Source organism: Montipora foliosa, chromosome 3, assembly GCF_036669935.1.
Source record: "Montipora foliosa isolate CH-2021 chromosome 3, ASM3666993v2, whole genome shotgun sequence".
NCBI lineage: Eukaryota > Metazoa > Cnidaria > Anthozoa > Scleractinia > Acroporidae > Montipora > Montipora foliosa.
In genome coordinates this window covers 30,042,430-30,054,929 of record NC_090871.1, presented here as the reverse complement: position 1 = coordinate 30,054,929, position 12,500 = coordinate 30,042,430, and positions in this window count along the sequence as shown.

The following is a 12,500-nucleotide window of genomic DNA, read 5'->3' as shown; positions in this document are numbered from 1 at the left end:
GATATCTACCTTTTAAATACTAAAATACCTTTAACATTCATGTTTAAGTGGTTTTGAACTATATTCTCGTTGGATGCCCCTGATAAAAGCATACGTTACATTTCTTGCTAAATCACTAAACTGTTCGCACCCCGAACAAAATTTTCGACTTGCTCACGTGACCATTTGGAGCGCCCCGATGTGTGACGTGTCATTCTTGATGCGAGCGAGGCCGTGGGAAAATAAAGAAAGAGACCGCGGCACAAGTTGTGTACATGTACGAAAAACGTTCCACCGTGTGGAAATGATATGTGGTCACTGATGTTTGAACGGAGGGGGTGATGTTTCAACAGAGTTCTACGTTTTAGAGATATAGGATTAAAGTACAAAATGAGTGGTCTTACAGTTTCACACATATGGAAGACGACCGATAAGGACAAACGAGAAGAGATGTCAACTGCTTTCTTTTACAATTTATTTGCAACATTACTATTTGGAAAAAAACGAAGCTGTAACGGTCTATTCTTGCCAATTATCGACGGGATCAACATATCCACCGCATCGTTGAGCACAATAATGTGAGCAGTACCCAGGATGACCGTCATCTGCACTTTCGGAGTAAAATCGAATTGCATTTCTCTCTTCATAAATCCAGGTGCATCCTTGTACCGAGTTTTTCACCCAAAGCATTCTTCGATCTTGTACATTACAAAGTACTTTTCTCTGAATTCTTTGGTCGCCTTGTTCCAGTCATAGACTGAGGAAAGCCACCTAAAGTGCATTTTTCTTCGAAACAATTTGTCTGAAACAAGATACTGCCATCTACGGCACACTAAACTCAGGGTCAAAATGGCAACATCTCCCTCACTGTCGCAGACAAACTGGAGTACCTCTGATAGCACCTCATCTGGCAGACAGTCAATGTCTAGAGAAACAGTTTCAATAGAATCATTGTTCAAGTCAGGTTACTGAGAATGATGCAACGTTAATATGAAGGCGTAAACTATTTAATTTTGTTGACAAGAGTGCAATTTAATGCACAGAATGTGGCACATTAGTAGTATGCCTGTTGATGATGATGATGATGATGATGATGTCTACTCACTCTCAGTCCTCGGCATAGCACACTGCTTGCGAGTTGGTAGCTAAAAGAAATCAATCATGCATGAAACGTGTCAGTCTTAATAGTCTCTGTAATCTTGTATAGCTGCAATCAAATGGCATGTTGGCCATCATAAGCACGTTTTGTTTTAATAGTGGTAGCAACCTAAGCCACGGAAACGCTCACCTGTTTTATGTTTTATGAACCACATATCGGTAGATCCGTGTGCTTGAATAGAAAAGAGAGTAACCTGGGGAATAAGCGTTTAAGTTATGCTTATGTCTTTTTGCTCTGTGTATTTCTTTTCTTTTCCTTGCATCCGCTCACTAAGGAGCCACTCTGACGACTTGAACTTTCTCTAAAATAATATAGTACAAACCCCACAAAGTGGTAAGTTTCAACAACATGGTTGTAGGTTTGAAGCTTCAACACTGAATTTTTTGGAATTTTAGTATTTCAGATATTACCTATATTTTTGATTTCCTTCGAAGTTTTTTCTTGTAGGGGGTGCTGATGTTTTCCTTTGTCTCCGTATTGCCGGTTTGTTGCTTCTCGTCCACTTTGCTTGCCGCTTGAGTCTTATCTGTACAAATCCTAGAAACCATCGTACAGCAAATTTGCAAATGTAAACTGAAATCCTTTTTTAGTATGCTTCCTCAATGTAATATATTTTAGCATGAAAACAGCTTTATGTTGAAATACCTTGTTCTCATCCTTATACATTCTTCGGTATGGAGAATTACGTGCACTATATGAAGCCGCAGTTCGTCAGAGTCTCCCTGAAGGAAGAAAGTTAAAAATCGAGTGGTTTACTCAGTGACTGGCAAATGTAACCCCGTATCTATTTGATATTTTTTCGAATAAGTATTAAGACGCCGTACAATAATGATCATACCTGTGAAAACAATGGCTGTACGTCATTTGCGAGGCATTCGGCCATCTGTGAAGCAAAATAGAGGAAGAGAGAGATACCGAAGCCCTACCATTATTCATGTAGAGAACACAATGAATTATTATTTTGTAAAGTACACTGCTGTACTCCTGCATACCTTAAGCATGAACACCCCGCAGCTTTGGGCGTCTTTTTGTATGGCGTAATCTATGTTTACGCCCTGCCAAATGTTGTGGTCTTCCACTTCCTTGTTTCCGAGGCGGTGTGATAAAAACAACCTGATGAGAAATATGATTAATTGTAATGGATCATTCTCTGATAAGCGGACAGAGAAAATAGAACAGAAACAGAACAGAGATTCGTAGATGATGCCAACCAAACACTCAACCTTATGTTTCTGCTGAACTCAGTGAAATCGTCAGAGCATTTTCCTATAGGGTCATAGTACATTATTTTCTTCTTTTTCATATCTGCACTCTTGAAAAAAAAAAAAGGCGGTGAAAAAAGGCTTAGTACTGATCCTTGTCTTGCTTGCTTTACATGCAGTGGCTGCTAAAATCATTCATCATTTAAATCCTGTACACAACCTACCCCTAAGCACCAATGATTTTGTCTTTTGTTGATTGGCATTAGAAGTAGATCGGTCCTTACCAACGAGCCCTGAAATTTTCAAAAACATGTTTTCCGTTGTTCTTTGAGTACGAAGTTCATACCAGCAGACATCGGTCACCCCCCTAAAAATCTGATTTTGTTTTCTTATTGACAAAGAAATTATGGCGCTTCCCTCGTAACACAAAGCTGCCAATGTTCTTAATTTATCACCGGTTCTTTTGTGTTGGCATGGGACTTCATTTCTTTTGGTCTGATAAACTGAATGAAAAAGCTATGCTTTACCTTAGATTTTCGTAGAGCCGGTAAATTTAGTCCTGTGTTGAGCGATGACTGTAATGACGCCCAAAAGAAACTGTCCAATACGGTAACCACTCGATCAGTCTGTTGATCATATAGACCCAAAGGAAGGTTAGGTTAGTTCACATCTTTGAATACATGCTGACTAAGCCACGCGGTGAACGTTTAATTGGGGTACATGAACCAATGGCACCCTTTTTCTCCAATATCTTTTGTTTTGCTAAGCTCTGTGTATGTCTTGCAAGGCATCTCAAACACCCACATTTGACTTGTTTTGCGTTATTTGTTAGTTTCAGCTTACAGTGTCCTTATTTAAGGGCTTGTTCGATTGACCCTATTCCGGAATAAGAATACGTGGAGTGATGATTAAAACGGTATGTTTGGCGCTTTCGAAGCTGCAAGAATGATAAACGTATGTTTAGAATAACATTTTAGCAAATGTTTGACAATTTTAATGTGAATCTCTGCAAAAACGAAGGATTTCCAACTTGTATTCCATGTATTCCTATTCCGGAATACGGTCTATCGAACGCACCCTAAGAGTCTAATCTTCTACCTCTGGAGCACTAATTGGGGACACTGTAAACTGAAATTAACAAGTCAACGCAAATCAAATAAAATTTTGGTTTTTGAGAAAAACCTCTTGGTGAAGAGTAGAAAACCAAGAAACTCAACCCACATATGACGCTGAGTCTGGGAATCGAACCCGCCGGCCACAATGATTGGAAGCGAGTGCACCCACCACTGCGCCATCCCTGCACCCCAATTATTGCTACAGCGCTAGAACGATTAGACACTTAAATAAAGTTTCTTTCCTTTCCTTTTCCTCGACAGGCTTGGTTAAAGAGAGGCTGCCCTCCACAGTCTGAACACAAAATATTACAGGAGCCAATGGTGTAATTAACTTTCTCTTACTAGTTTTTTGCATGCTTCCTCTATGAATGCCATGAAGAAGTTAACGACCTTCAAAAACAAATGAAAAGTAAACGAAACGTTTTACAATTTAGTGGGCTAAGAAGGCATCACAAACTGTAGGAGCTAAAATTGATGGAAACCAAAAATAACAACTTTATCAAGATTGAAGGAATGTGCGCTGAAGAGGCCTTTTATGGACAAATGAGTTTTCTCTGCGTAATGAATTTATGTCACATCCAAAACAACAGTGTGATTATACCTTTAAATACTGTTACGATTTCCCCCCTTTAATTTGCAGTAAGTATTGATACGTACCTCATCGTTTAGGCACCCTTGTCGGAGTCCTTGTTTTTCACAAATGTCGGACCTTCCTTGAACACTTAGGAAGGTAAGCACAGTTTTAGGTAGGCCATATCGCCACACTAAAATTTCGTTGTCTTTCATGGTCCTGCACGCTTTCCACATGTCCATCACCTAGCGAGTGTAAAATCACCTAAGCGTGAGTGTAAAATAACAGTGGTTGTCTTCTGTATCTTTCGCTAAAACGGCAGTGTTTTGAATTCTTAGTTTTGGAGAGCAAGTGAGGTCACTATTAAATATGGGATCAGGAATCTGAAAAGTTGTTTATAGGGATGCTTAAGCAAGAAAAATAATGGCCGGCTTGCACAAGACGCAAGAATGTATATTTTTCACGCTGGGTTTCAGCTGGTCTTACATTTGCCGTTTTGAAAACTGAGACAGCATCCTGTCCATAATGGCAACAGTTCAGAATTTAATGAAAAGTTTAATAAAACAATTATTCCATTCGTCCTTGTTGGATATGTCTGGTTGTAGCTGAAGAGGCGATATGCCCCTTATTGGCTGTTTACCATCTCATGTCCAATGCGCCCTCATGGATTGATCTTTTAATATTCTCGTAGAACAAGACAAAAACAAGACGGGGGAATTTGTAGAAAGAGTGCGCAAACCCGTGACCGCATAAATTGATCAGATCAGATCATCTTGTGCACCGAGAAGCTCTTGAAACACACGGAAAATTTTCCCTCATACACATCCCTATTGATGTTTTTTTCACCTCATATCTGCACTTTGACGTTAGTGAACTACTGCTTAGTCTTTCGTGGTTATCTTTGATACCTGAAGAATAATTATGACATAATTTCAGCTACATACAAACATACATTCATAGTTTATTTATTTATACACTGTGAAATGTTCAGTATATATTACAATAAAAACTTTTATTACAACTTCACTGTTTTACAAGATTGCCGTGCGGAGCCCGACCTGCACCTACTATGTCGTTGGTCAATTTCCCTTTTCAAATATCCTAGGGAGTCTGAATTTCGCAAACTATTCCATAACAGCGCTCTGCTAGATCAAAAATCACGCTTGCCGTAATCTGTGCGCAGCAAAGGCAACTCAAGTTTAGCCTCTAAGTTCCTCAAGTTGTATTACGTACTGTGGGTACTGAATAAATTCTGGAGGTACGCTGGGGTGACATTGGTTGTTTTAAACATTAATATGGCTTTAAGCTTTTGTCGGCTGTGCGGAAATATCAACGAAGTACATAAGAGCCAATGAGAAACATCCCTTCTTGCATAAGTCCCACACCAGGATGGGTGGGTAATAACCTCAACGTGAACAGAAGTACTCGTAGCCGTGGTCACTGAGTGCTTCAAAATGAAGGTAAGCGTTTCTGAAAACGCTGTCGGCAACATCGATATGCAAAGTGTTGCGAAGGACAGATGCATTTCTACTCACGGCTGTATTTTCCTGTTGACAGAAACGTATCATCACATAAATCACTAATAGCTGATACTATAGCTGCCCCTGCTGTTTACTCATATGCTGGTTTCAATATGCATAGCCCAGGTTATCCTCCTGTCGATCAAGCCCGCAGCGTAAACATTTCCTTCATGATGTTAGTCGAAGATAATTGTAAGATTATGCGCAAGGCAGTTCAATCTTTCAGTTCCACAATTTTAATTTTACGAGTGCTTTACGGCTTCTCTGTACTTAAGTTAGTCTGCATATGCTTATAGTTTTATTATAAGCCACTTTGGTCAAGAGTCCAGGAAGCAATTGCAAGAAAAATGTCTCGAGGGGAGGGTCAAGAGTGGTTATGACAATTCCCTTCATATATTCTCTCATGAAAAACAACAGAACTACAGTGAAAATGTGCCTATCGTCAAAGTTGTGAAAGCCTTCTTCAAATTCCTGGTATCGGAAACACATGTCACACTTGTTGCATCTTTTTTAAAAGGTGCTGACATCATGATAGAGTGTTGTCAAGTTTTTGTTACAATTCCTGTAAAAACGAACAGGAAAACTGCGAGCACTATATATCGACAGAATTAGTGAGTAACCTTCAGAGTGTAAACTTCAGTGCTTGGGTCTTTTGCATGTCTGCTGTCAGATTTGTTGTGAACGAAGACATTGCACTTACAATGCATGATAGAAGCTATGTACCTCAACAGTTAATCGCGTATTTTAAAAGGGAAAAAGATCAAAATCAAAATAATGAGGCAGGTGGCGAGGTAGTCAAACATGACTTGAATAATGGTGTGTATCCTGACCTCACCTGTCTTCACCTTTGTCAAATCTATGATCATGGCTCGACCAGTTATCTCGTAAGGTCCACACAAAGCATTTCTGCAGTGACAGCATTCTTCTTCCCTTGGCTGCAGTGTTGAAGGGAGACGCTCTAGGTGCTGAATCGGGATGTTCGCTGGTATTCGTTTCTTATCCAGCTGGTAGATAACCATGTCATAAAAGCCCTTTCCCGATGGGGGGTAAGCAGGACATGCCTTAACAGTTTGATTACTAATCGTGTCATATTCAGACAGCTTGTCTTCGTCATCGTCTTCATCTAATTCTTCTTCCTGGTCTCCGCTACTTTCAAGGAAAATGCTATCTTCCTGGTAGAGAAACCATTTCGACACAGCCTTGTGAATGCAACAAACCTTTGCTCGGGAACATCAGCAACACCACTTTCCAGTTTGTGAATCATATGACACAACTACCCTACCAAAGCGTGACCAGTAATGAATACCGCCATCATACACTGAAAGGTAAACAGTTCTAAAGGAATGGCCGATCTCGTTTGGAAACCGAGCAATAAGTGGGCTACTGGCTTGTGTAGCTTTGGCTCTGTGAGATAAACATAAAGCTTTCCGTTTTTCGGTAAACCATTTCAAGTGACTACCAGCAGTGTTTTCGAGAGATTCGTCAAGAAGTGGCGGTGGAGTGTCAAATGCGATTGCATACTGAACACTTTGCAAGTGGACACATTCAAAAGCAGGATGCCTACTTCTCTTTGCTACTTGTGCAGCTTCCATGCAGCTATCCAACTCACAGGCACTTGAGGCTATGTATGGGTCATCTTTGGCGTGCGTCTTGTGCTGACAATGAATGGGGTTTGCTGAACCTGAAAATGTTCGACTTATCATAAAAATTCCCTTTTCAAAATCTACACAAGTCCCTTTCAGGAAACAACCAGGATGAATGAACGCTTCTACTTTCCTGTTATGTTGCTCTCGCACATGCCGCTGCAAAGCTTTATTGTTAGGGTAGTATTTGTAACAGTCTGGGCAAAGGAGTTTGCCTTCGGCTGATACAAGTACGTTTTTTCCTTTTATCCTACTTGACTTGTGCTTCGCCCTGTCATTGTTAGCGGAATTCCGTGGAATGGCAGACTCAGTCGCTCTGGAATGAGTATGAAGGTGTACCGTCATTTCTTTTCTTCTGTAGAAAGGGCGGGAACAGTGACAACAGTGCCAATGACCACGATTTTGAAGCATCTTGGCTTTCATGGTGAGGCAGGGAAGAATGCATTTCAGCATTGCTTTACCTAGCAAATTGCATAAAATGAAATAAGCGCTGCGCCCCCTGATTGATTATCACGGGGATCATCAACTTTTATTATTCCCTAAGGTAATATTACACTATCAGGCAGGGTCATCCCTAGTACAAGCTACCACCAGCTTCAACTGGCATTAGTGGCAATTCCTAAAGAGCGGAATCTGTCCAATAACATCAGCCCCGAAGACCTTGCTAGGAAAACGCCGTAATCAATTTCATTGAACGATAGAAAGTAAGGACAACGACCGCACTCAAATATGAAATGCTCCGGCCAACTGTCTGGAACAAGTTATAGTGACCATGCATATTTGCAATGATGTTATGACGTTCGTTTTACAAAATGTACATCATTAGTGAAAATGTATAGTTCTTATTACAGTTGTCTGAATAGGTAATTAAGACCTGATTGAGTAAGCCTTTTCCGTTGCATTTGTGGAAAAAAAAATGAGATTTATCTTATGCCCCTAATTATTTTGGCATGATGGCATAATAAAACGCTGTCGGTATACATTGCAAATAAAAACATACACAAAAGGTAGTTAACTCTAGATGTTAGCCTTGGTATTTAAAGCCGCAAAGTACCGTCTATACACTTTCCAAATTTCTGTCGGTTGCTACGCTCCTGTTTAAAACGAGAAGTAAAGTTTTTTTATTTACGTTTTCATTCAATGGGAGACACATTCAGGGTGCTCACCTTCATGAATTATTTTGTGATCCCAGTGACTCTTAAAAAAGTGCTCTTTTAGTTTGCATTCTTTTGGTAGAGGCTGCCTTTTCTTCCTTGGACAAAGACTGCAGTGATATAGGCGTCCCTTACAGGGTGAAGGACACTTAGCATCACCGCAACGATCGAATTTTTCAGGAAAACTAGCAGTGGCTGGAATGATAGACACATGCTCTAACAATTCTTGCTGCAAATGAAAAGAAACTTTGATTAGGAAGCGGCTGATGGCACATCCATGAAGAAAGCAAAACAAGAAATCACCAAAAAATAATCACGTGTTACTTTAATTCGTGACATGATGCTCGTGCTTCCTGCGCGCACACACTGAACTGTTGATACGCGTGACACTGTTACCTTTCATGGGACAAACCAAGATGGGTAAACTTAATTTCCTTGTGAACAAGTTGATGATTCGGGCGTGCAAGTGAGGGTTACTTGATCGATTTTTGGTGATGAGAGACCTACGAAAAGATTCTGGGATCGCCAAAGGGGAAACATGGCATGCCAAGGAAGACAGACGTACATGACCACAGAAAGTTTTTTCTTTGTCAAATGGAGTGAATGTTGGAAAAAGAGTAGTTACATTTGCCGTGAATCTGTAAAACATAAAGATAACTAAATAATTTTATGCGGAAATTTTAAGGATTAGGTTTGTGTGAAGGATTTGATGAAATCCATCGATTACACTTCAAGTTGCGTAAGATCGATTGTGAAATTTAGCTATAATACCGCTGAATTTCACAATCAATCTTATGCAACAAAAAGCAAAAATTGATAGATTTCGTGATATCAATCACTTTCGATGTTGGCGCACAAATTTTGCAGCCTACGTGGCACGGAAAATCACGACAAACATGCGCGTTGTCCTTTGTCCAACGACACAATGTTTTGGCTCATGTTTCTGCTTGTGAGACCCACAGCGATCCAAAATCCTCTGTGTATAACGTTTGGCTCTGTGAATAAGTCACCAGCATCCAATGGGCCACATGAAAAAAAAAATCGTTTGCATTATCTGTAGGATGCGATGCAAGGAGACGGGCAGTTGTCCTTTATCTGAAATAAAGATTTATTTCGGCAGGTGGTGTAGTTTACAGTTGCTTAAAATCATTTAGATCTTGTGGCATTAACTTTTGTAAAGAAAACTTTGATCACGGACGTGCTATCTCCGACATCCAAATAACTACATGTAATTTGATAATATGGACAGATTCAACAGCTAAGAAAAGAAAGCAAGAGTACGAGTTAACTTTTTGCCTCCAATACAAACATATTCACTCTACTAACCAATGTGAACTTTTCTTCAAATTTATTGGCTACAGCTAATAATAAACAGTACTGTGCAAAAGTAATGAGAGCGAATTTCGACGAATTTCGTCTATTGTTCTCGCGAATTTTCGACGATATGTCGGCGAAATTTCGCGAGGTATTTCGCGTCGCTCAATGCGATATTTCGAAGAAAATGCGGCGAAATGATGCGAATTCTTTCGAAATTTCGAAGTAACAAGCTTTCCTTCCTGCGAACTCTTTCGAAATTTCGAAGAAACGAACTTTTCTTACTTTCGAAATTTCAAAGAAATGAACTTTCGTTTCTTCGAATTTTCGAAGCAGTGAACTGTCGTTAAAAATACACTGTACATTATAATTGCAGTAACATACATAACTCGGAACCAAACGCGCTTTGTTGATTTATTTACACCACTACTGAAGAGCGTTTCAAAAATGAGCTAGAGAGATTTATCCCGCACTCTGCTTCAGTAGAGTAACTGCCCGTTTGTTTTTAGACAAGACAAACCTTCAAGGACTGAATCATAATGACAACAAGCGGGATTGTAAAACTCCACAATCTGGATTACGCATGCATATTTCTGATTGAACTCTAACTCCGATTGAAGGTCAAGCCTTATTTTTGCAATGTTTTGATCCTCTTCATAGACAAAAAGCGCTTTCACTTGCATACCAGTAGTTCGAAAATGTGAATGATTTCAGAGAAAGAGAATCGGTTCAACAATTCACCAACGTCAAAAAATTATGACAAATGTTTATTATTTGCCGCGGGCTGTAAAACTAGTGTCGTCACACAACGCGTGACGACACTATATTAAAACGGCTGCGTAGGAGACTACTGTAAAACTAAGTTAATGTAAGAAACAAATCTTGATTCATCATCTGGTTTATTTAAGGTTTACATTGCATTCCAAAAACGAAGAAAACGAATCTGAAATCTACCTAGATTACATGCAAAAATACACACACAGTTGCTAACAAATTAATCTTGCCTAGTTTGTTTGTCGCTACTTTTTCTGAAGTTTTGGCAGCGTTTGTGTAGTCTGTTTGAATAAATTTGTTTGTACTAATTATTAACTGTTGAACTAGTGCAATGCAGAGTTTATTTTAACGCAATTTGGTGTTAGTCAGAGGAATCTTGAGCGTTCGAGTCTCTGTTACTTGCGTTGGTTATCTTGACGGCTTGCGCGTGCCGCCTCTGCTGTTACAATGTACTTACCTCAGCCTCGAAATTTCGCTGCAGTCTTCAAAACTTCGAAATACGCTTCGAGCATTCTTCAAAATTTCGCGAATCTTCTCGAATTGTCGTTCGAATTGTCGTTCCAATTTTCGCTGGAACATTCGCATACAATTTCAAAATTTCGAAAGTGTCAAGACAATAGCGCTTTCGAAAATTCGTCGAAAGTTCGGCGATATTTCGTTTCGTTCCAAAAATCGCTGGTTTTCGTCGAAAAGTGGCGAAATGTCTCGAAATTCGTCGAAATTCGCTCTCATTACTTTTGCACAGTACTGTAGAGTTGGTGACAACTTGACAGACAACTACAAGAGGTTTCAGTTTTTCGAAGTGTCGTTGTATTTCAGACGTTCTCATACAATCAGTGTTCGAATAAATAATGTCGCCTATCAATGTAATGGAGGCATAGTTAGCCCAAACGGATAAGCAAAACTTAACGGTCATCATAAAAAAGGTTGTCGGGATGAGAAATTAACCCTTGTCCCTAACCCTTCCTGAGACTAGTGAATGTACTATTGTAGCCTGACATCGTGTTTATGTCGGCAGCGAACGATCAGCTGGAATGGTGAAATCGATTTTATCCAGTACATTTACTAATTTAGTACACACCAATAAAGTCCTGTGCGTAATTGTTATAAGTGATTAGAATCTGCATTTTATTACTTGTATCAGCCGGTGACTGCTTTGCGAAATAAAGGCATGTTTATTGAGCTTGAACGTATCACGAACTAGTGATTATTCTGTGATCACACTTCAATCTAAAGTTCCCGCCCATTGTGCTTGCAGCTTTTTATACATTCGTCATTGACCGCGAATGACACCAATGCCTTTCAGATAACTTGAGTCGTAAAAAAATTACATCCATAACTGATGAAATAAACCCCTTAATTTATAAATCCCTTTGCAATGTGGATTGTCCCAGGTATGGAGAGTGCAAAAAAAATGCTAATTAAAGTTGACTTCCGTGGTTACTAATTTTCCTTTTTTTTTTAACGCAACACCTAAGAGCGGCTACGATAATTTACAATCTTGCCTAGAAAAGTGGTTCTTGCGAAATCGAAATGGGAAACACCAAACACTGTAGAAAACAGATTAGTAATTTAAGCTCACAAAGGTCGTCATTATGGTAATTTGCAAAATCCTGTATAGCTCGCTTTTAAAGATACGCATGTATGTGAGATTTAACCAGTGTGTAGAATTGGAACCTACTGAAAACCAAACGTGTTTCTTAAATGTGTTTTGACATGATATGATGTTTATCTTTCAACTCTCCCACTAAAAGGCAAAAAGCATAATAGGTTAGCTAAAAATATTATTCCAGTTGTTGCCATGGTAATGGCGAACAATACCAAATTCGTTACAAGTCAACGGCCATATTTGAAAGTGTTTCATATAGCCTGCAAGGTCAGACCTTACAGATAGCCCTTACGCTTTAAACCTATCCGTAAATCGTGCCTGGTGTATAAGATTTACGATGAAAACTGACTCTTTGACTTTCCAAGCAGAGACACCTATAGTAAAAAATCAATTGCATACAAAGCGGTTACCCTTTCGATTAGCTTAGATAACTCGTAAGGTCAAATTGTGACACTAGAAA